Raw genomic sequence first — 27,356 nt, forward strand, 5'->3', positions numbered from 1 at the left:
TTAATCAGGCTTATTCAAGGGTTGATCAAGGGTTTTTTGTTTAGCCCTAGAGATGTGAGACGTGTAACAAGGTGTCCAAATTAAAATAATGTCCTATAAGAAAGGAAATGCGTTAACTCCATGTTGGATTTTGCTAAGAGTTGTAGGATACAAAATTGAACTGTAGAGGGGGTTGAACTTTAGAGGAGGGGGGTGAACTTTAGAGGTAGGGGGGTTGGCTCACATCTTTTCAGTAAAGCGCTGTGTTAAAATCAGCTTTTTACTACTGTTTTCAAGCTACGTGCTGTTGTTTTTAATTTATGGTAATATGGTTTCCGTTTTTACTGGGAAGACTGTTTTGAAGATTTTTCATCAGTGATGAAATGATAGGTGAATACCGCGTCAATAGGTGTGGACACAGAGGTAAATATTAACAGATACATTTGACAGCATGTGTGAACAAAGATTATTGTGTACTGGATCATTAAAGCGGGAGGGTCGTCATCTGCGCTCACACGGGGATTGAGTCTCAAGCTAAGAACTCAAAGGCTCATGAGTAGACTCTTGTTGCACGCTATGGCCACCTGACGCATGCGTAGGTGACGACTCCCTCGCTTTAAATATGCTTTTGTTTGAGCATAGACACAAGTGTATGCGCTGTTAATAGAGTAAATACTGTATAATACTGTGTATATACGTTTGGAATATCTTATTTTAAAACATGAAGATTACGAGACAATTCGGTGAAATAATTTTAGTCTAAATAACAGCGAAAATAACAGAATCCCTCTGTTAATTTTAAATTTCATTAACACTGATAATAAATGTAATTAATTACTGACAATGAAACAAAGCAGATGAGGATGATCAATGATGTGTTGGTTGATTGAGCACCAAATATTAATTACTGCTTGATGGTAACTCAATAATATGAGCTGGAGTCAATAAACAATGTAAACAGAGAAAGGTTCATTCTATTACAGTCAAAAAAAACTATATAGACATGGGAGTCAGTGGACTTCAAATCTTAAGAAAGACAGACATGATCAAATAATATAAATATCTACTTTAAACAGGTTTGAATTTGACAATGAAACCCACAAATAATGCAATCTTATTCTCACAATAACCTCAGAATCAAATCAATGAAGAGACCACTCTTAAAGCATTACAATACCTTTAATTCCTATGAACATAGCACCTAGCAACAACTCACTGCGTCTCCCCTTAATAAATTGCATGTAATTATGGCACAATCGAATAAGAGTACCGATTTGTAACTAGGCAACAATCTACTTCATGATAAGCAGACTTACCGTAAATATAAACATATCATCGAGTTTTTCCCCGTCTTGACGAGTGCTAAAATTAGAGCTTGAAATAAACGCATTAATGAAGTATATAGAACCATAACTCAAAACACCACTAATTTTTATTTTCAATAATTGTGGACAAATTTACTCCATACTCGAGTTATACAGCCACTGAATTCAAAAAACATTAAGATTGAACATAATCAGCCACAGCTTGCTAAACACAGAGAAAGACAGATTTCAACAAATTCTAACAATTAGTTTGACCAACACAGCAGGGACCATTGACAATAGTCACTAATATGATTCTATCTGATTTAAATTCTCTACTGTCTATACAAGTATAGACTTTAAATCCACTCAAAATTAAACAAGCCTAACCACCATGAGAATTCAATGTAAAACACACGAGCACCTCAAGAGATTACACTATGGACATGGTCAATGAGTTCAGTCTTCATTGAATCTACTAATATAGGTTTGATTTAATCAACCAATGATATGTTGAATGTTAGAATCAATTACAATATTTAGCATACTGTATTTCAATTTCAAAACATTTCTATGAATTGAATCTTTAATTTCAGAGACAGAGAGTAGTGACCTTTAGGTACAAAAATTGTCACCAAGACATGATTAAAGATGAGTTCAGCAGACAGCACTGTATTAAATATTGTCCTATGAATGATATACACTACTAGGTATTAGGTAATTTCAATATAAAAGCTTGTGAAAAAAAATGCCTTCTACCAGCAAGGTTCTATAATATTCGTTAAAAGTCTTATCAAATTCCTTGCATATTAATAATATTTATAAACAATATATATATACATGTAAAGCATAACAGGTGCTTGATATGACATGTAAAACGTGTATTATATTTTAATGTAAAAACAGGCCAATTTTCACAGCTATCAATTTTGGGGATTTAGTAATTTTACAACTGCCATTGACTCGCCTTTAAGTGGCATTCCCAATTTATATAATATGCAGAACACATCCTAGTAATTGTAACCTGTATGAAAAATGGTGAAATCAGTTGTTATGGCAACAAATGTTGAAATATGGAAGCACTGAAGCTAACCTGCAGTGAAGTTGTGGTGTTTAATCACAGCATCTAACTATTCCTATTGTTATAATCACTTTATTTTAGGAGGAATGCATCAATTTCGATTTGAAGATTCTGATAGATAATATTTCTCATTTACTGTACAAAATCAAAAGTTTATATAATGCTTACTGGGGGTGTAATCTGTAATTAAGCCTAACGAGTAATATGTAAAATTTATTATTTCCACGGATTTTCTGGTAGGAGATGTAGTAAATTGAGAATGCAACTTTAAAGAAACATTCATCACTGCAAAATTTAGATAAGTACTTTATATATTCTTTTTATTGTGGTTTCATTCAAAATTCAAAACTATCATTTTTAATCCTAACACTTGTGTGATGTGAAAGCACAGACACACTGTAGTGGTCAGAACACAGTAAATATGGGCAAGGCTAGACCTCTTACCTCCCCCTACTTTTAAATCACCAGGATTAAACACAGGTTGTATCAATAGAAGGAGCTCATCCTTAACGCTTTAAAAATTTGGGGGTCAAGAGGTCAAACCTTATGTCAATGTGTTGAGTTAACAAAGCTAAAGTTAAAAAATAACTTCAGATCAGTGTATTCAATACTACAAAGCATTTTGCTGCATTTAACAGGTACATGTATAGCAGACAGTGAAAACTACAGAGACAGACAATAGATACGCCCACAGCTATATGGGAGAAACTAATATGTGAACATCAGTCAAACAGAAGATTACAAATTACACCCCACATAGTGAGGGAACAAGAAACAAAATATAAATGCGAGTTTCATATGTCAATATCATTTGCAGTAACAGTTTAATGATCCTAGAGCATGTAATTCACAGTAAGTAGTCCAGGATTGCTCACTCACACATTATCAATGTATACAACAGCAAATAAAGTAGTACTCATTGACTGCATATAATATACTGGTCTGTTTTTAAACAAGTATTCTTGATATCTATACCTTTCAGCTATAATTAATTTGTGTTGCATGGGACCCACATCATAATGTCACTTTACCTTCCAGCTGTAATTAATTTGTGTTGCATGGGACCCACTTCACAATGCCACTTTACCTTCCAGCTGTAATTAATTTGTGTTGCATGGGACCCAAATCATAATGCCACTTTACCTTCCAGCTGTAATTAATTTGTGTTGCATGGGACCCACATCATAATGCCACTTTACCTTCCAGCTGTAATTAATTTGTGTTGCATGGGACCCACATCACAATGCCACTTTACCTTCCAGCTGTAATTAATTTGTGTTGCATGGGACCCACATCACAATGCCACTTTACCTTCCAGCTGTAATTAATTTGTGTTGCATGGGACCCACATCACAATGCCACTTTACCTTCCAGCTGTAATTAATTTGTGTTGCATGGGACCCACATCATAATGTCACTTTACCTTCCAGCTGTAATTAATTTGTGTTGCATGGGACCCACATCATAATGTCACTTTACCTTACAGCTGTAATTAATTCGTTTTGATGCACTTCTAATAGCGCAATACTTTCTTACACATTTGGTCTCAAAATAATTTATGTTATTCCACTACGTGCATATAAACATTCATCTGTTTATGTAATTCATGTAAGAATGCAATAAAGATATTACATGTATTTCTACATTCACCCCACTGACATTTCATGTGTTCACCATACACCATAGTAACACAGGAATTGCTCAATTTAACATCATATACCATTATTGGCAACAAATGGAAATTTGCACGAGACAGTTCAAACTTTGACCATTTTTTATGACATTACAGACTCGTGTTTCTCAACAATTTGTCTAATTGGGGGGGGGGGGCGCCTTTCCGGCAGTGGTAGAATTTGGGGGGGGGGGCATTTCCGGCAGTGGTAGAACTGGAGGGTTTTTGACTGTGCAGCAAGGCTGGCAAATTTCAGAAAAAGTTGACCCATAGCAGGTCTGCTCATTTTCAAAACTTATAGCAACCAATTTATCAATTGATTATCAAAACTACATAATTATTTTATTAAAAGTAAATCTATTTTTATTTTGTATTCAATCTATTATGTTTTTGGGCCAAAATAATATACTATTTTAAAGCAGGGTCAACACCTTTTTTCACTTGAAGGTGATCAACTCTTTGATGTTATTGACAGTAATTCTCACTAACATTATGGTAATAATCCACAATACACAAAGCACATACTGTGGAATACTTTATTTTCGCTGGAATTAATTTTCGCTGAAAAGGCTTTTTGGGCGTTTTGTATGGAACGTATTTTCACTGATTTTTGATGAATGTAATGTGAAATATAGGAAAAAAGTATATTCGCTGGATTTTATTTTCACGGAATCATCCATTCAGCGAAAATAGCGAAAATAAATTCCAAGCGAAAATAATGTATTCTACAGTAGTCTGCTCTTTTCTGTATGAATTGTTGCGAATATTTTTTGACATTTTGTCTGTTTGGTCCAAAATTGAGTTGAATTCAGTGAAAATTACAGAAAATTTGAACAAATATACCCAAATTTAAGCAAAAAAAAAAATGGTGCTTAAAAAATTAAGACGGCAGACGTTCACAATATTCAGTCCGAGGAAACGTCTGTTAAATCTTCAAATCAGAATAATTCCTGGAGATAAAAATTGAAGATTATACATTATGCACTAGATAGAGATTTTACATCGACTGAATAATGGTAATTTATCTTCTTGTTTACAATCCTATCAAAGCACACTTTTTAGATCAAACAAATTTGTTTTTAATATTCAAATATTCATTTGGTAACATTCAGGTATTTTGTTTTGGTGGATGACTTACTCTGATGGTATGAGGATACACGTTTCATTATCAAGTTAAATAACATGTCATAAGTACAATATATTTGAAAGTAGAACCATAAAAGTTTAACGTTGCCTAAAAACAAACATTACAAAACTATCCATGCTGAAGAAAAATATTGCTAAGGGCACGAAACTAGAAGTATTATGTCGACTATAGGTACTTTTACAGAATACACTGTAAATACACAGTAACTAACAGACATGACATTCTGCACATTTCACAACCACAGTTGCTATATTTAATATAATAAGAACGCTGCAAAATGCAAAAAATATTTTGTGGTTCCAAAAACACACCAGGAAACATTTATAGCAGACATGTCTCATTTTAAGAGAATAATTCACTTGGTTTAATTTCTACGGATTTAATTTGTAAGAATTGGTTTTAAATTCATTAATTTGTGTGGGAAATAATGTATTCTATTATACTTTAATATTCAATATGCTTTACAATTTAAAATTAAGTCATCAACAACTATAAAACCTAGCTAATAATGATTTGTTTTATAGGTTGGATCTTGTAGTAATTTATTATGACGAGATTTCCAGTTTTACTTCCCCAATTCCAAGTAGATTTTTTCAAAATGTCTAGACTGAAATATAAAACGTGGTAGCTCAGTTGTAATAAATATTATTTTGTGTATCAGCTTAAAACCCAATCAGTTGACTGTGTCAAACATGGCGGTTTAGAGAAATGACACGGTTAACCCTTATTTCCTCAATTATAATTTTCAATTTGAGTTACGCTGAAAAGCAAATAACTGCAGATTCGCATCTCACTGATATTGTATTACAATACACACAAGCAGTATCACTATTTCATAGGTTACTTATAAGAAAATTATACTTTACACTAAAAATATATCAGAACAATTATATGATATGTTGATTGTGGTATTATTTTCTGGTACATGTGTACTTTGGTTCTTGAAGTGCATAACTATAAAATCTGTATATCTTTCCACAAAATAGTTTAGTTATTCCCGTTAAAAATAAAGATAAAAACCTACAAAGATCATGAAATGTTTGCTGAAAATGGTAATTTTATTTTCAAAAAAAAATCCCACACCCCCCCCAAAAAGTAATTCATAGTAATACACTATGATTGAAATCATTTATTAGTGTAGAAGTGTGGAAGAGTGATGACTGTTCTTTATTCACCACTTGATGATTTGGAGTACTCTGCAGTTATACCTCAGTTGATAAACAAGCAAATAACACTTCTCTTGCCAAATGTTATGTTAAAAACATACGATTTGATTTTGAACTTGAATTTCTGTTTTTCATAGCTCAAAGTTGAAAAAGTCCGATCTATAACAGAAGAATAATGCGTTTAGATACCCTTACTTCATCAAAATTGACCATCATAAAATGTATACAGCACATTATTAAGCGTGCAAATAAACTGCAAAATATTTCGCATTTGTTGAATTCCACGCTATGTTATGATGTCACAACAACCTTTGTTTGTCCTGTTTTTACGTTTAATTTTACGCATTACGCATGGTGATGTTGCAGTGAACGAAAAATGTTCCATTTCGCAAAAGACTCCATGTTGTATGCCCCAATTTTTAATGTTACAAAAATTTCACAATTTTCACCAACCCATGAAATTAAAGCGGTTGATTGATTGATCACTATGGTTTGGCGAACATCTTTGATTCTAAACAGGAAGCAGTTTTTCTACAGATGCCATATTTATCAGATTATTGTGAAATTTGACATGTTGCATCTTTGTACCAAACAAATAATTGTTGTCATCTTGGATTTTCTCAAAAATAATTATATCCCATGAATGGTATAACCAATCAACTTGCTAATTTGCATGTAGCATTTGTGACATGTGTAACAAAGGTCTAATTGAGGATGAAATACATTTTCTGTTGGAAGGCAACAAATATAATGAGTTGCGTACCAAACTGTTCGATAAAGCTAAGGATATGATCCCAGCATTTGAAAATAAACCTGCAGAGAAAAAATTCATGGAATTGTTACAGAATGAAAACATTATTATACCAGTAGCACAGTTCATAAGGGAACTGATCATTACCACCAAGCCGGTTTCCTGCGAGTCTCCTGCGGCATGCGTTTCTTCACCGTACCGGCCGCTGCTTCACCGTACCGGCCGGTTCTTCACCGTTCAGGCCGGTTCTTTACCGTACCCGAAGGTCATTAGCCGTACCGGCAAGGCCGTTACTGTACTGGCAGGAGGCAATTCACACTTCTGACAAGTTAATTTATGCATTGATTTTCTGGTTTACCGGTAAAATGCCGACCTGTTTAAATTTCAGTTTTATGCACAGGATCGCCAGAGAAAGCAAAACTGTAGAATTAATTTGAGTAGAATTTGTTTAGTTTGTAGTTATAGTCTGTTTATAAATCATTTTGTTCATGTTTGCTATGCAGTAGCTTTCGAGGTCAAATACACCACCAAGGCAATTTGTTGCATCTTTTTATTTGTCAGAGATTAAACTTTACCATTATTATTGCATAATATTTACATTCAAGTTGCGCGTGAAAATGCAACACGTGATTTTTGCGAGACCATGGAGCTCCCAGTACGTCCATGTGAACTGTTCGATATGACTACAGACGAAACTGTCTTTATTTTATACGATATTTTTATTTTTTTTAAATTGGGATCAGTGCTCCCAAATCAACTGAGCCGACAAAGTGGATTACAAAAATAACAGTGCCATGAAAGTGGCTATATTTGTGTATGATGAATCCTGAGTCGGTAGCTTTGGCATGTAACCTAATGGTTTTGGTTATTGTTACAAATGCACAGTGCAGACGTAATTTTGTTTTCATTTTTTCACTTTATCTGGCGCCAGTGCACATGTGCTTGGATGTTTTTTTATTCAGTGATTGGGCTAAATATTTGACGACGTTGCCAACGTATTCAACATACGAAAATAGCATGTGTGTGCGTTTGCGTGAATGATAGATGCAGACGAGATTTCTCGTCGCAATGCGTTTTACTAGTTTATTTCCAACGCGAGTGGTCGGCGCATTTGATTGCGTTTAGTTTGTTCTTTCATTCTCAAAATCTATCGCTGGCACAGTTTATTTTGTTATGTCTCACAACTGAATATCCAAGCTGACTTTGTATTGGCAGTAATTATATTGTAAAACAAAAAAAAGTTCCGACCTTTCCAGTCTAAATCGTATTCTGCCCCAAACCAAACAGCCCTTTTCAGGGCCAATCACATGTTCCAAAAAGAGATATACTGGCACACTTGCACACTCTGTTTTGTTATAATAAAGTTACATTGGGGATTGTTGGAGGGGTGTGTAAATATGTTTGGTCAATTCCATAAGCAAAATCACAAAATGAGGTCGAAAAGCAATGGAAAAATGTTGACCTAGAGCAAGGTCAAATTCCGTTGCGCGTGTTATTGTCAACAAAGTATCAAAACAGATTTTCGAACGCCCAAGCCCGAATTTAAATACATGTGAGCTCGGCCAAGCGAGTCACGCTGACACATTATGCAAGTATCATCGAATTCATGCGACAGGTTGAGACGTTTTATTCAACGTCGTGGGTAAGCTACGATGTAGGACTGTCGTTTTATAGCGTTACAGGCGATCATGAATATGTGAATAACACACATATATTGAAAAAAAACATGCGAAGAATTTCAGAAAGACTTTTTTATTTAATTTATTTATTTGTATTTCGACGGTTGTCTGACTTTCTTTCCACTGTGTGAGCTACTGACAAATATAAACAAATAATTAAACCATCGAGTCCTCTAGTCGACTGGGACGTAACACTCTGTTGTACAAGCCATGTCCTTTTCAAATTATTCACTTTCAATGGGTAAAAAAAAAATCATATTGTTTGCAAAATGCCCAATTAATTCATGCATGACTCACGGTTACCGACAGGGCGCCGATCAGTTACCGGGGCTTTGTTTACCATGCATTCATTAATCGAAGGTGATAAATAGTTGGTATTGGTCCTATCAGTACGGTAATTGTCCAGCCGGTACAGTAAAGCACCGGCCGGTACGGTAACGCAATGGTCGGTACGGTAAAGCAACGACCGGTACGGTAAACCGAGTCAAACTCACAGGAAACTGTGTGGGTGGTAATGATCAGTTCCCTAAGTAAAAGCTTTGAAGTCAGGAAGCAGGGTCTTACTTGACATCTTAATGCCTGCTGTCAATTTAGTATTTTTATATTAATTAGTAATTTAGTGATTGTATTTGTTATTTAGTATATTGTTTTTATATTTTTTTTTCTTGTACTTTGTGACCATTTTCTTTCCCTTCAGGGATTGTGTACGAGTCAATAAGTAAAATAAATAAAAAATAAAATAAATAAATTTAAAGTACCAGAGAGAATAATATACATGGGTACCATTTAATGCATATTCTACTGTCATCCTTCAAACTTGAACATGACAAAGCTGCTCCACATCTTTAATATTAATTTGAGAGTTCATCTATAAATGTTTGAATGAACTTTAATATATTTCAACAGCAAAAAAAACCAATACAAGACGACAAAGCTCTTAACATTCTATTTAAAGGAAGGACAGATATTTAAATAAATAAAGGTGTGTCTAAGCATTTTGAGCTTTCATGTTTGATACCAGTCAAACAAAAGGTAATTACCATATTTATCTGAAAGATCACTCTGGGCGAAGTTTTGAATAAGGAGTCATATTTTGAATTTATGTCTATACCGGGCATCAAGACAGACTGACTTTCTCAGAGTAGTTCGATCTCCACTTTGAAAATTTGTGTGACCAATTTATTGAAACAAATATTTTATGTTTTCTATTAATTTGCGGTATTCAAAAAAAATTCCCACTCCCACTTTTCAAAACATAGCATGAAAATCATCAAATTTAAAAAATAAAATGTGTTGTAAAACATGACATCCTTTGACGTATGTGTCAACTAACATCTCTGGTGATCCCTACTGGAGGTCAACAACACCTTGTAACAGCGACGATTTCAACAAAACATGAACTTCAATCTCAACACATTAACATAACTACAGGCATGCGACAAGGGTGCTTTAAAAGTGTTTTCAAAGCTCCATTGAATGACAGTGCACTGTGTCTAAAATTTTCACTAAACCTAAATATATTAATTATATTAAACTATTTTATTAATTCATGCACAAGAAAAAAATATTTTCCATTTGTCTTAATTTGCGCTTATGAAAAAATTATTTTTACTGTAGTGTTCATTTTATGGTATTTGTTTTCGCAGCACTAAAAGATTACTCAGGTGCTGAAATATCTCCCACAGGCAATCTTTTGTGGCGGCAATCCTTCAGATAAATATGGTAAATATAACCAATGTGATAATGTTTATAATGCAAAAACAACATTTTTTGATCACCCGACGAAAAGCAATTCAAGCTTTGACAACTCCAAGTAACTGCAGACTACAGTATGTCGACTGGGAAATGAAATTGAAAAATTGTATACACTTTTTCATACGAAATATAGTCCAACGGGAAAAGAAATGGATCCTCAACCTTTTCACCACAAGACTTTCTTGCCAAAATTTTTCATCTTTTCATCACTTTTTTCTTATACAGTATTCTTATTAATATTTTTGGAAAATGAACCCTAATTTTGGAGCCAACAGGCAAAATTTCAGTCAATTTCCAGTTTTTACTCAAAAGATTTGGCTATTTTTGTCTCAATGTTCTGAAGAAAAATGCAGACTATAAAATAGACTTTGTGATGAAAACAGAAACAAGCAGCCTGTCGACTGAGATAGCTTCGCTGTTAGCAATGCACATGGCAATTAAAGAACAGAAGATATCATTACAAAATGAACAAATCTGAGAGAGGTCCACATGTAGTACCTATATATGTAATATCAAAGCAATTGGACTTGCGGTTTTCAACAAGAAGTCGAAAATATCACTTTTTACCAAAAATGACAAAAATATTCACCAAAATTAGAGAATTAAAGATATCAAAGCAATTGGACTTGCGGTTTTTAACAAGAAGTTGAAAATATCACTTTTTACTAAAAATGACAAAAATATTCACCAAAATTAGAGAATTGAAGATATCATCATGAAATGAACAAGTCTGAGAGAGGTCTACCCAAGGTACATATACACCAAGTATCAAAGCATTCAGGCTTGTAATTTTCAAGAAGAAGTCGAAAAAGTAAAACATTGACACGGACGACGACGGACAATCACTCATATGATAAGCTCTGCTCAACGAAGTCGACAGCGGAGCTAAAAAGTGTTACTTGGCTTAAAATCTGCACAGTAATACAAAGATTCCCACATGTATGCTAACAGTAGATTTTAGTCGTGAGGTGTACATAACCAACCTAAGAGTCGTCCATTGCAATAAGACAAATATGCATGGCCAATAGAGCAATACCATGTCCATTTATGCATTTCACAATTTTTATATCCAACATTTATTTGGGAAGTGTTAATTATTCAATGCTGTGTTTTCTTCTAATATTTACACCATAATTTCAACATATATAGTTGGATCTGAAAGTAACAAGAATTTGTAAATTCACAGAAGAAACTATCCGATACTCACTGGATGCTAATATTCAAGGCATCTGAAATGCAGTTGTGTGTTGAAGTCTCACAATCAGCAAATAATAAATTACTTATTGGTGCATGATATTGTGTCAAAAGTCCATTACATCATAAGTTCAATATATCGTTAGGTAAGTATCAAAACACCAATAAATGTGTTCTGAATTGGAGGAAATATTGCGGAATTAGGAGTAACAATTTTGAAGATTTAAAAGCCTGAACGGTCAGCATTTTTTAGTAAGTTGTGGTCAAATCAGATTAACATTTAAATAAAACAGAAACTTTGCTGATGCATGGCTGTAATCTTGGGGTTGCCGAGATCAAAACCAAATGTATGCTTTCTATCAACATTGACAATATTGAATTGCGTGAAGTTGAACAGCTAAGCAAATTTAGATTAGGGAATCACAATTTACAAATTTAATCTGGCTGGCATACAAAACCAAAAATACCAGCTGAAAAAAAGAATGTGTGACCTGTGTAATTCCATCTAATAATGTCATTTCCAAGGTATGAACAACAATGAAAGTCTATTTGAAGATATGACCAAACACATAAATAATTTCAATAACTTGTCAGTTCATAGACGATTTAATTCTATAATGACTCTTCGCAGTACACAGATTAATACGGCACAATTTATTAAACACTGCCTTAAAATAAAGACAGCATCACCTCATAGGAGTATTAATTGTAGATATATTGTAATGAATTTCTGTATGCTTAATTGTCAGTGAATCTTGTAATTTGTAAATGTAACTGAATTTGTGTTCACTTTTTATATTGCACTGTTAATTATTTTTTTTAAATTATTTTTATCTTGTAGTTTTTAGTGACCTAATTGCTGTATTTTCCAAAGTCAGTGTTGTATAAATAAATAAATAAATAAATAAATAAATAAATAAATAAATAAATAAATAAATAAATAAATAAATAAATAAATAAATAAATAAATAAATAAATAAATAAATAAATAAATAAATAAATAAATAAATAAATAAATAAATAAATAAATAAATAAATAAATAAATAAATAAATAAATAAATAAATAAATAAATAAACATAGTATTATTATGCAAACTGGTCAAAGCATTTAATTTGGTTGATTATACATTATTGCATCCTGTCTGCATGATTTAAGTATCCTTGCCTGTCACCATATCAGTATTATAAATGTATAGCTCTAGCCCCAGTGTGAATCTTTCTCTGTACAAGGATTAATTAGGGGCCCAAGCCTGTAGGGCGTGGCCCCTATTCTTATTGTTCGGTTTTTTCTTCTTTAAACTTCTTCTTCTTTCTTCCGTAACTTTTTTCGTCGAGCCGTTTGAGAAAACTGCTGAACCAAATAGTTTGAAAATGCTCTCTACTGATAGTCTTTAATATGAACTGGTGCAACATGCTTTCAGAATTTTGATTGGCCAATTAGTTTGGCAGCCATATTGGATTGAAATAAAACCGGAAGTGGTTGTTTGACCACTTTCTGAGGGTCTAGGCGTCTAGATTTTTTTATGGTATATAGTACAACTCATGTGTAATAAATATCAGAAATAAAAACTTTAGCGGTCATGTGACTTTTCCCGCCATTTTGTTTTTCCTAAAAATGGCAAAAAACACTTTAAAATCTTCTTCAGAACCGCCAAGTAAAATGTTCTCATATTCAGTACTTAGCTTCTACATATGGAGCAGATTTAGATTTGAGAAATTAATTATGATTGGTCACGTGGTTTGGCCGCCATTTTGGATTTGTTCTCAACAGGAAGTAGTTTTTCACTCATGCCACACGTGAGCGATTATTTTCAATATTGCTACATGGCATCTCTATATCACTCTCTTTCAGAAACCTATAAAAGATTTCAGATCAGTCACATGGTTTGGCCGCCATCTTGGATTTTGAGGAAAATTGACCAAAAGTTTGGGCATTTGTTTCTCAGAGGTGATTCAACGAATCTACTAGATGTTTTTATATTTACCATGCCTGGCCTCAACTCCATATGGAAAAAAATAATATATTTTCGATAAGTCACGTGGTTTGGCCGCCATCTTGGATTTTGTGAAAATTGAAATTATGCAACTACATGTTTTGTATTAGTTTGATTGGAATAAAATTTTGTACGTGTATTCTACTGTTTAGATACATTCTTTCCCCTTAATGGCACATGGCTAGTTCATGTGGCTACGCGCCCATGGGGTGGGGGGCTTCTAACCTCATTAATATGCATAGCTGCTATATCTCAAGCACTGTTGCAGTTAGGAAGACGATTCCTGTGTTATCATGACAACAGTGAACAAGCAATTTCATTAAAATAACAGATTACCATATATGGTCATGTGAACTCATTAATATGCATAACTGTTATATCTCAAGCACTGTTGCAGGTAGGAAGATGAAACCTGTGTTATTATGATGATGTTAAACAAGAGATTTGAATAAAATAACAGATGACCATATATGGTCATGTGAGCTCATTAATATGCATAATCGTATCTCAAACACTTTTGCAGTTAAGAAGATGAATCCTGTGTTATTATGACAACAATGAACAAGAGACTTGATTAAAATAACAGATGACCATTTATGGTCATGTGAACTCATTAATATTCATAACATTAATATCTCAAATAAATATATGGAACCAACTGCATGGGGTGGGGGCTTCTAACCTCATTAATAATCATAACTGTTATAACTCAAGCACTGTTGTAGTTAGAATGATGAATCCTGTGTTATTATGACAATGTTGAACAAGAGATTTGATTAAAATAACAGATGACCATATATTAATAACCTTTATATCTCAAATAAATATATGGAACCAACTGCATTTCGACCTCATGGTACTAATCATTCAAACTAATTGTGTATCATTTGACCTCATTATTTATGGCATGTATACTTGGGCCCCTGTGACGCTGCTTGCAGCTTTAATTAAGTTTATTTTCATTTAATTTGCAAAGATTAAATTTTTCTAATTTATTTAAGCTATTCTAAAATAAGAATATGCATGATTCAATGTTATATGCTTCAACTGAAAGGCAAAAAATATTTAAATATTAGAATACATGGTATGTTACAACTACAAAATCTGAAAAACTAAACTAGGTGAATATTTGCTTATAGTTGTCAAAATAAAGTGAATACATGACTAGACCTTACAGCAAATCATCAAATCACGACTCGCTGGTTGCCATACTATACACACATCCTTTAAACCTGACTCTATGCATGTTAATGTCAAGGACGAGTCTATGTGGACAATGTCATTATCTAGCTAACTAAATATTGCATTGAGTCGTAATGTGAGGGGAAAGGATGTTCATATACCAATGACTGCACAAAAATTAATATGAAGTCACGTTGTTGTACGATAAAATATACTGTAATTGCTGAAATTGTCATGATTCAATAATTTAAATTTATTCACAATGTGAGAGCCAATGCAAGCCTCAGCAAATAATTCAAAATGTGGAGAAATCCCCACATCTAAGAAAATGTCATCTTGTGAAATTCAAGCCATTCAAACCATCAAGACATTGTTTCACAAATTTTGCACACTGCAAGACACGCAAAGAGGATTAGATTTCAGGGTTTTCTTTGTGATCTAGGAAAGCATACTATGGATGGCACACACTTCTACACATACTTGTAGACCAGTTTGAGGTGGAACACTTAGAGTGGATTGGATAAGAGGAAACATGATATTGCATACTTACATTTGAAGAATTTCTAAACCATGGAATGTGATTGCCAACATCTACAAAGTCTAACCATGACGAAATTATGTGTTTTATTATCTCAAATAAAATCTATAATTTGTTTTTGTGTATACTCTACAAATGTTAACCAACACTATCAACCATTAAATTTTCACATTTAAAAATGTTACATGATTTGATTTTTTTTATGTTCACGATGAAATGCAATAATATGCTTATCTTGATTTTATCAGACTTCAAGAAAATGTCTTGCAAATTTAAAGTGGTTTAATGTATATAAAATAATGTGTTCATTTTGAGTGCACAGTCAATGGAATCTTACATGAACAAATAAAATAAATAAATAGCGATTGTTTCAGCTAGGTTTCAAATAAGCCCCTGATCACATGGAAAATAGATAGTGCATGTTTTGAATAAATATTGGACTGAAAAAAAACAGCCTTTGTTGTTTTTCACAGCCTTATTCAACACTCACATTCAACATTTCAGGCACATTACAGGGAAGTGGTTTCAAGGAGATCCTATCACGCAATGATTAACCTCAGCACCCTGTGCCAGATCACCACTCTGGCCAAGCTATGGACGAGTCCATTATCTTCTATGGGAGGGGGAGGGGGGGGGCTATATTTCTTGTACTTTATTTAGATCAGTTTTTGTTTTAATTGTATTCATTCTAGTAATTGTTTTTAATATTTATTCTTTAACTCAGTCTTTATTTTATTCTTATTTTCTATTATTGTATTTTCTATTGTTGTATTGTATTTAGAATTGTCCTAGTCTTGTAATACTTTGTATTTACCATACTGAACCCGCTGATGGTTTGGTAGTGTAATAAAGTTATTATCTTACAATAGGGGTGGATGGGTGGAACCTCAGATCCCATCGCACAATGATTGACCTGAGCAATACAATGTACCAGTATTCTTACTCTAGCCAGGGTCTGGACTAGTCCATTATCTCACAACAGGGGTGGTAATCTCACAAAGGGTCATGACAATAATAACTATTTATTCGTGGACCTTAGAGTGAGAGGGACAGGTAACTGGATTATAAAACAAAAGATTTCACGACATCCGGCGTGCAACGTGGGTTGCTACAGTTATAAACAAATGACCAAGCTAATGGTATCATATGAGGTCACTCACAATCAATCGGCCAAGCAGTCTGCAACACGTCTTTCAGTTCTTGTCCTTATTACATCCAATTTTTACTAGATTTCAATCATTCTAAGGTCTATGATTTGTTCTATTAGTAAACCTTGTATGCACCGTTTATACATGTTCTGATGAAATATACCGGTATGCATAATCTTGGGGGACAAATAATTAGTACATCTTAAAAGCCAGAAATCTTCATAATTAATTTGGTAATTTGACTTGCCTCAAAATTTTCTCATTTTTCCCTCACCTGAAAGTAGAAGCAGATTACAAATTTCTAAAGTATGGTTCTGAGTGTTATAAGCTAATGCAATACAAAATGACCTTTATTTGCCACTTAGTAAACAGTCTAGCTACTAAGTAAAAACAATGTAATCATTCCTGTTACACAGAACCACAAAGAAGATGTCACTAAGCCTTCATGTCTGGATATCATGCTTAAGCCAGCCTGAATAAAAGTCTGAATTCAGTGCACATCGTAGCAAGATCAAAACTCAAATTCAAGCTTGCATGCATGCAGTGTTCATTAGACTGTGGGAAAATCGTTATTTACCAACACAAAGCTTGTACAAGCATGGCATCACAACCACTGCCCGTTAAAAAACTCTGCACAATAATTTGATTATCATTAAACGGCTAATCTTAAGCGGCAGTCTACTCATCGAGTTTTAGTTTTTTTTGCATGCAACATATGTAAAAACACACGTAAAATACATTCATTGAGTATGGGATTGAGAAAGTAAGTCAACTTCAATTCTGAAAGTGTAATATTACACTATTATATTGCGTAATATGAAAAGCAGCAAATGTTAGGAGCCCCTGAACAAGTTGTTGAAATATTTATATCTCCTGACCTATTGACACCTAATAGGATATTCAGTTATATGTCTTGGCTGTCAGTCTGCAAGAGATTATACCCATCACCAGCCAGTCTCCAATCTCTCATAAAACTGGGAAGCAGAAATAGAAGGAAATTTCCATGGTAACATTCAGTATTAATTCTATAATCCCCAAAAGACATTTCTGCATGTATTAGAAATATGCATTGTTATAAAGAAGTGAATTTGGAAAATAACTTATTTAAACGATTATGCAAATTAACAATTCTGTGATGTCACAGGCAAGTAAAATTAGCTCCACATTGGTAGCTTCATAGGGTTCATTATCATGACTTCATGGGTCATAGGGTACACTGGGAAGCTTTATTGGAGTTCACTAAGATGGGTCATAGGGTACACTGGGTGGCTTCATTGGGGTTCACCAAGATTGTTCATAGGTACACTGGGTGGATTCATTGGGGTACTGGGTAGCTTTACTGGGGTTCATCAAGATGGGTCATATGGTACACTAGGTGACTGCAAATGACATGGCTTGATTCGATTTGATTGTCATTAGAGTTTACAGAAGTTACCAGTAAAGATCAGGGCTTTCATTAACAGCCGGCAACCGGCCAAAGTGTCCGCCTACTTGCTGCGGGTTTGCCGGCTACTTTATTATTAAATATTTTATTAAAATCAAAACAAAATGTTTATTTTTCCTTTGAAGATGAAACCATAAAATCATGTCCCATAGAACTAAAACATGCGTTCTGAGGCTTCCCCAGATATAACAAATTACGTACGCAATGTGATCATAAAATTTACGCAGTTTGACCTTTGGCGACCTTTTGTGCAAGCCATAACGAGCATTGTTCGAAACGAGCAGTCCTATTGGTTCTTTCCCGGTCAGCCTCGTAATATCGGCCAATCAAAACTCGCGTACTATTTACAAAGCACTACCACGGTAAATCAAAATGGCGGACAAAAGAAAAAAGTTTGCTTTGTCACGTCCCGGAAATTAGAAGTCCCTTTTGGATTCGGGATTTAAGCGGATCAAGGGTAAGTAATTACATTGTTACAGTCAGAGTTCGATCACATTTGTCAGAAAATAATAGGAAGCCACTTGTATTTTTATTGTTTTGAAGTCAATTACTGATTAGTACGCCGGTGTTTTACGTAGCTACGTAATTGCTGTGATGGGTCATTCCAGTTTTTGTCCACACCCCCCCTACGGATGGTTTAAATCCGAGGAGTCATATTTTTACAAAAAGTATGGATGGTTCAATTCCGAGAGGTGTCATTTTTTGACTATTTTTTTTTCTATATCCACACCCCTACAGATGATTTAATTCCGAGGGGGGTCATATTTTTGATTTTTTTTTTTTTTCATATTATCCACACTCTCCACAGATGATGTGAATCCATGCGGTCATAATTTTTTAACTTCCAAGGGGTAGGTTTGTAAAAAGAAAAGTGTCAGCCAAGAGACCTGGGGGAGGGTGTACGCCCTTTTAAAATGCATGCAGTCATACATGGCTGTACCCCTGCTCGCAAACTGTTTTAATCCAAGAAAATCTGTTTATTGTTCTGCGACTGTGCCGATCAAGCTCACACAAACATATCAGTTGCAACTTAGAATAAAGAATAAACCAATGTGTTGGGGCAAATAATTCATGTGTATACTTGATACATTCATTTAAAAGAGTCTGACTTACTTGTACATTTCAGTTGTTCTCAAATTTCATTGGCATCCATGAACTGGAATAGTTCACATTATAAATTAAAATAAACTGAACTCGACATGTGGCTATTACATCGGACATTACAACACTTGTATACATTTTATTTATAATATTTGAAATCTCTGTATTTTACTGGCTTCGCGTTCATTCCCATTATTCCAACTCTATTTTATTCACACGCGCAAGTCTGGTTTGCGTTCATTCCCATTAGGGATTGGTCAGTTACTTCGACCTAGGGGGGTCGGCAGATTCCATTTTGCCAGCTGTAAATCTCAGTTGACCCACCCCCTATCAAATAAAAAAAAGTGGATGACCCCCCCCCCCAAAAAAAAAAACATTTATATTTTAAAACTTTAAACATGCTGACCCCCCTAAAAAAAACAAAGAAACATTAACAGTTTTGGCTTTGACATGATTACAAAATGTATTATATGTGCATTGAAAATATCATGGTTTGCCATAATTTTGACATAATTTTTAGCGTTTGCATTTAATAGACCTTAGGAGGGGAGGGGAAGCATAAAGCAAAAAAATGACTACAGAAAAGACTGCAGGAAGGAGGGAAATCTATGTTGCTAAAGATAGTAAATAAAAGCAAAGCTGTGGAGTACTCATTCGATATACGCCCTTATATTTTAATTTATATTTATACCAATCCCTTATAAAATATATATTTCAATTCATTAATTTGAGTCAAATAAAATATACTATACTATACTATATCAGCATTTTCACAAATTTAACTTTTAACTGTCACTGCTCAGGGTTCTCCCCAGAAAAAATTCATAGCGCCGGGGCTAATTTGCATAATAATTTACATATCATTTACATATCTTTCCTTCATTGATTAACAGAACTTATTTACAATTATGAATATTAGTGAGCTCAGTCACAGGGCAAATATTTTTTTTAATGGAATCAACACATTATGTTTCACAATTTAGAAGAGTTTGAAACATTCTCTAAATACAAATGCTGCAGACTAAAAACAAACACATTATTGTTGCAATTTAATTGTTTTGTAAAACGTTGAAGGAAACGCATTCAAAACGTTAAGCCAGATTTATGTTCACGAATCTCATAATTTTTAAAAGGTAAATTAGGTCTTGAAAGAATAGTTTTTACATGATTCGCAATGATAACAGTTCAAATGTATTTTACCAAATCACGCAATAAACACGTTGTTTTTTTCTTGAGTAGCGTGAACTGATCGTGAACTCCGATTTGACCATGTTATATCGAGGTGGAATTGATTTTGAAATAATTTTAGCTTTCAATCTAAAGACTGTGTCTATCGCAGAAAGTATTTACTTACAAACAAAGAGGTGCTAATTCCACAAATTTGACTAGCCGCTACGTATCGTGCGACTAGGTCTATTGTTTATAAATTATAATCCACGACTGGCAGGATGCGTGTCGGTCAGTACGTAATTATACCAACAATCAGACAATAGTCCTCGTCGGAAGCATTTCCGTGGTGGTCACTAATTTTGAGTGACGGTCGGGGCCGACTGGCGTGGCGAACAAAGCTTTTTCACATCTGATATTGGCATGTCAAATATGAAATCAAGCGCCGAGGTGGGAATACATAGCGCCGAGGTCCCAAGTGAAGCGCCGAGATTCACAGGTATAGCGCCGCGGACCTCGGCGCTAAAAAGCCCTGGGGAGAACCCTGCTGCTCTTTGTACTAATTGCTTTGTTGTCTTTCTGTCTCCTGTTATAATTGGATAAATCCAGTAAATATCTGATGCAATGGTGAGTGACTTCAGACTTTAAATAAAATAATCTGATATCAGCAGCACATGTACTTGGGATGTGTTTAAAACTTAACTCTATAATTGGGGTTCTAGCCGCATTGCATAATCTGTTAGTTATTTGGCAACTTTAACCTCAAAATATTTAGCCTATAACATTTTTTGCATCAACAAATTTATAGGAAATATAGGTATTAAGAACACATTTGTATGATTAACTTTTTTATCGTTTGTTCTGAAATAAAATTTTTAAAAATATATGCATGAGCGTGTGTGAACTCTGTAAAACATGATATCAAAAACAGGGTGACCCCCCCTATTCGCACAATCAAAAACAGGGTAACCCCCCCTACTGATCCACCGACCCCCCCTAGGCCGAAGTAACTGACCAATCCCTTATTCCAACTCTATTTTATTCACACGTGTAAGTCTGGTTTGCGCGCAGGTTATCATTAGAATGCCATGCACAAGTCTGATTTATTGTCAAGACCATGAATGAACACAAAAGACTGGGAAATTACAAGGATCACAATGGAAAATTAAATAAATTTGGCTTAGTCAAAATCTTGGAAACTAGTCTATAATAGTTGGCAGAAGAACATTTGTTTTATTTGCCTGAGCCTTGGAATGAAAGACGTACATAATATAAAATATGATTTTGTGAATATACATCATGCATGGTCTCAGATAATGTTTAGAAAGTTTAATGTTCCGCGTAGACCAAATATAATCACGCAAAGTATAAATTCAAAGTGTTTTAATACATTGTTGAGAGGTCACATTTTACGAGAACAAGAACATGCATTTAGAAAAAAAAAGCCGAAGTCAAAATTTGGTACAACATACGCCGTGACAACTCAGTGATCATCGACATCATTTTGGGGCACAATTGAATTCAAGTACTTCTTTGCGAAACTTGCTGCGCTGCGATGCTGACATCAAGTGTATGTTGACCGAAGTTTGGCACATTACTTTAGCAACCCCTTTCGTTCTTGCCTCGTGTGTCGTTCTAGTAAAATTGTTATGATATCCGACGGTACTGTAATTACGCAACTTGTACACAACTCTGTACTGGCTTTTCTAATTACGCAATTTTGTTAAGAATATTGTACCGGCTCTGAATATTTCAACATTGTAATTGCTTTCATAATAATTACGCAAACTCAAGTTATTTTTACTATTGTTAGGGTACTGACCCGGGGTATTGGGTCTGTGAGTATCTCAATATTACCGACTCTATAATGTTGCATTCGTAATAATTTCGCAAACTTACACATGTGCGCATTTAAATCATTGAAAAAGATAGTAGTCAGGTGTCTACCGAATGTCGGGAAAATATTTTAAATACTTCATCGACGTTCCTATTGTGAATTATTTTATTCCAAATGAAGTGAATATGCAATTTAAACCATACAATAACATACGATATCATGCGCAATGTTTAATTAAATTTTACTATAATATAATAAACTCTGGGCAGCGCACTTCGATTACATTATTCATGTACATTTCAACTGATAACCACATGTTTGAATTACATGCGACGATGGGCAATGACCTCCAGAGCTCATGCACTGACATTTAAAGCAGAGAGTTGTCATCTACGCATGCTATTATAGTGTGTCTACCCACGTCTACCCTTAGCTGAAGTTGACAATACATAAATACAAACATTATGTATTAATTGGTTAACTTGTGTCTTTTGTCATACCAAAATGGTTCAATATTTCAGGGCAAAAGTATTGAGAACTGTTCATAATTATAATTATCAAACTTTTGACATATCATATGAACATTTAGGTTTTAAAGTTGTATTATGTTTTAATTTTTGTTGAAAATTGATCATTCCCTCTTTTCAGAAATATGTTTTACTATACAGCATACATTATAAGGCCTGAAACCAGTTGGTTTGAGTTTTCAACAACTTAGGGAGTCTCAATTCAACATTGTAAATAAACTATTAAATTTTGTACTGCTGGCAGGTTCTACTGTTATCACAATACTTTTTTGCTAAGTTTCGCTTAGTTTACGCTTTTAATGTGCAGCCAGACTCAACAGGCCAATATTGGTAAGTTACTCACTGTTGCATCATGGGATTTAAGTTGTTTTCCTAACTTAAATAACTTGGCCATTTTTCAGGCAAAACCCATAGATGTTGTCCTGGATTTTGTTTTTGGATTTAGTTAAGGGGGTCAAATTAACCTATTTACAAAGGGCTTTCAACTAAATATAAAACATAATATATACAACTTTAAATTAATGTTTTTGTGACATTAAATCCAAAGCAGTAAACCCGTGTATTAAAGTTTTACCAATAGTTATTAGACCTTGCTTGCTTTTATGTATAAAGCAAATTGTGAGCAATAAAAAAATGTTATTATATAACACTACATGTATATATATGCACTCTAGATGTATATTTTTGCATTTACACTGAGCGCCATATTGCTTCATACATATGATTTGTGAATCAGTCTGCAAATTACCTGACCATTCAGTTGAACGTACTTCTACATTGCAATTAGTAGAGACATATCACAATAAAAAAAAAATCAACACCAATGACAAAAGTCATTCAACTAATTTTCGGACCGATTTGCAAACCAGGTGCACAAAACAATGTGGGACACACACATCCCTCAAGGTGACATCATAATATTATGACATCACTCATAATTGTGCAGATCCCCCCTCCAAAAAAATCATTGACTCCTTCCAACTGCACTGCTCTTCGCAACATACCATCCCAATTCACCAATTTCTTTTTTATAATTAGAAGACCCAAGTACAAGTAGACCACTTGCAAGTCACACTCACACTGCTTTTTTTCCGAGGGGTTCTGTTTTTGTGTGTATCCGAGGGGTATAATTTTTTCACACACCCATCCGTATACGTCAAATCAGTAGTTTCCAGGGGGTGTGTTAGTTAACAAAAATCCGACACCTAAATAGTGGATTTGAATCCATAGGGTGTCATAACCTTAATATCCATCTGTAGGGGGGATGTGGATAAAAACTGGAATGACCCGATCGGCGTCCATCGGCCGTAACAACTTACACTCTGATAGCTCGTGCTGCTACATGAGAGGGTTTGGGATGGATTGGGTTCACGTCAACTTTTATTTTTATTTTTTTTTTAATGTGATAAGTCTACTTTTAATTTATATTTTGTCGCCAATGTCACACTGTTAGCGGCGCCATATAAATAATAACAATTTTGATTTATATTACCGCTAATCATTTACCGCTAATAATTTAATTTCTAGAAGTAATCAAAGTTGAGAGATTGAATATTTGAAGTGGGTAAGTTGTAACTAAATTGTGTTAGGTGTATTGGTGTTGGTAAAGTATTTGTACTTATTATTTTTGGGGGGGGGGGTCTGATATTTATAATTTATGTCAAATAAATTTATCATTATATTCTATATTGTAATGTTTCCAGTGCTGCATTACCATGTGTGGTATAATATTTATACATTTATAATTACTCTACAATAAATAGAAAGTTATTGTTAGTGTCATCCACACCAAGTATTATAAGTATTATTCTAATCTAAAGTTTAATTAAATAATTGCTTGATTGAAATTGGATCATCAATTGGTTAGCATATTTACAATCTTTGTATTCATGTTGCAGCTAGTAGTCCAAGTCAGCATGAAGTTAGCAATCTGAATCCTGTACATGTAGATGTACTTAATGAAATTAGATGTGAAACTCAGAGAGCTTTGAAGGAGTTGGATCTCAGTCTGTCTGAAGATGATGCCTATGGGACAGATGATGAACTTGACTCGGACTCTGACTGTGATGCTTATTTCAAATGAGCACAAGGTCGTGGAAATACCGGTTATTCTGATTTTACATACATGTATGGTTGAAATAACTTATATTAAAATGATTATGTTAATTGTAATTAATGTTTTCTGCTTATATTGTGTGATAGCGAACTGGTATGTGTGTATTTTAATATAATATTATCAGTATTAATATTCACTGTCACATTAATATTCTCTGAAAAGGGTCCATTATGAATGAACAGATCAGTTTGGAGAAGCAAAAGCCATGTATTCATAGCTTAAAAATTGATCTAACCATCACAAATATTGACATTTTTGCTAAAAAGAACCCTCCCTCCCTGTCCGTAGTGCAATGCGGAAAAAATAAATTTCCTTTTGTGTCCTCCTACTATATTACATTTACCTTCTACTCTTAAACTTAATGAAAGCCCTGAAAGATATGCATAAGGAACAATGAATATGAAATATGACTGACACAAACTTCATGTTCTCATTACAGCATTTGTACATTGCTATCAATTGCAGTAAAACCAATCGGAAAATGGTAAATTTGATACAGATATGCCAGTATACTCTAGGTACTAGGTAGCGCCATCACTGGTGACCTTTTACTGTACATAGTTACATAACTTTAATGCACTTTATTGCATGGGGTGTCATGGATTAACACTGTAATCAGTATATGTACAAATTGCTCATGGTGGCTGGGATTGGTGAAAATACTTTTACAATATGCTATAATAAATCATTTTAATCGCCATCGATGGCTAAGAGGAATTTCAAAACAAATATTAATAGTGAGAAATAGTCATTTAAAAACTTCATTCACTGACAGGCAAATTAAACATTAGAAAAACATTGTAGATAAACAGACATAATCGCATATTTTAATTTGAATAAAAAATGAATGAATCTCAAAAATATTAAATTGTGATGTTTCACAATATTTTTGCTTGTTTGCCAAGTGATTAAATTTGTGATTTTATTTGGTCAAATAAAATCTTGTTAAATTATTTATAAAACATGTACAACACAAAAACTTTGTTACGCAAAACTGCAACTTATGTATAACAGAAAATCATTGAATAGTAAAAATTCCCAGCAGCAAAAAATAAGTGGTTTACAGAATATAGAAAAGGTCCTTGATTTATTTCTGTTGTCGCTCATTCAATGTGATTGTGATTAAAACAGAAATAATGACGTCCTCAGGCCATGTCATCACCTTAGCGATAATTGAGATAACCCCGTCAGGTAATAGGGAGGAGTAGCCAAATAAATTACATGGAGGTACATTGACCATAGCAAGTCATTGTGATCCATGTCAAGTACATGGAGGTACATTGACCATAGCAAGTCATTGTGATCCATGTCAAGTACATGGAGGTACATTGACCCTAGCAAGTCACTGTGATCCATGTCAAGTACATGGAGGTACATTGACCCTAGCAAGTCATTGTGATCCATGTCAAGTACATGGAGGTACATTGACCCTAGCAAGTCATTGTGATCCATGTCAAGTACATGGAGGTACATTGACCCTAGCAAGTCACTGTGATCCATGTCAAGTACATGGAGGTACATTGACCCTAGCAAGTCATTGTGATCCATGTCAAGTACATGGAGGTACATTGACCCTAGCAAGTCATTGTGATCCATGTCAAGTACATGGAGGTACATTGATCCTAGCAAGTCATTGTGATCCATGTCAAGTACATGGAGGTACATTGACCCTAGCAAGTCATCAGCATTATCTAATTTCATGCATAACCAGTGTGATATTGGTAAATCAGGGAGTGATCAGAATGCATTACACCATACTGAGCTATCATGTAAACCTACGACATGCTCTTCCCTGTGATACAGACATGCTCTTCCCTGTGATACAGACAGCTGCTGTGTTGCTGTAAGTCAGTCTGATAAAACATGTATGATAGTGCATTCATGATAGAAGTACATAATGTAATGCAAGCTGGGTCATTAAATATAACTAATATTGCAACAGACACACCTCAGACGTATGAACAGAAAGTGTACATGTAATAATAAAGAAAATAAGGGATAACTTAAGCCAAATGTTTAAAACCTGGACAACTGTTTTATGTCACCTACATGTAGAGGCAATCTGAACTTATAAAGTTCAAAGAAATGGTTTAACACTCAAAACCGATCATTGTTTTTTAATGGATTAAGTAATTGAATCACAATGTGACAAGGGCATTATGTCTGTATTGATAAAGCTGACCATTATACAGGAATCTTATTAAAAAGAACCAATTTAAACTGAATTTGATAGATGACGATCATACAGAATTCACAAAAAATACAGAATTTAAAAACTACAGGCATTGTGCAACCACATTTTAATCAAAGAAAGCTTAGAAAGAACTCCCATGTGCTGAGAGTATTGGAGACACATTAAATATAATTTGAAATTACTTAGCTGAAAACTACGTATGCAAATCAGAAAATTAACATGAACAGATTTGATTGTAAAACTAATGAGGTCTGCGCAATGTAACAAAAACTCTATGTACCAAGTTTAATTGAAATGTGATTAGAACCAAAAAATTATGAATTATTATGCTAATTGGGAAAATAATATGAACAGAGTTTTACCCCAAACTAATTAGGTT

At 34.0% G+C, this 27,356-nt stretch overlaps 1 protein-coding gene and 1 long non-coding RNA gene across 3 annotated transcripts in view; one reads left to right on the forward strand and one right to left on the reverse strand.

Annotated features, from left to right (window-relative positions):
* LOC100373333 (ubiquitin-conjugating enzyme E2-24 kDa-like) overlaps window positions 1-27,356 on the reverse strand; it is a 92,780-nt gene that overhangs the window by 16,071 nt on the left and 49,353 nt on the right. The gene's annotated exons all lie outside the window — the stretch shown is intronic.
* LOC144360283 (uncharacterized) lies at window positions 18,364-24,839 on the forward strand. The gene is made up of 3 exons (XR_014928253.1): window positions 18,364-18,492; window positions 24,195-24,231; window positions 24,566-24,839. It is a non-coding gene; the product is annotated as an uncharacterized LOC144360283 (long non-coding RNA).

This window comes from Saccoglossus kowalevskii, chromosome 22 (genome assembly GCF_978046115.1).
Source record: "Saccoglossus kowalevskii chromosome 22, keSacKowa6.1, whole genome shotgun sequence".
NCBI classification, from domain to species: Eukaryota; Metazoa; Hemichordata; class Enteropneusta; family Harrimaniidae; genus Saccoglossus; species Saccoglossus kowalevskii.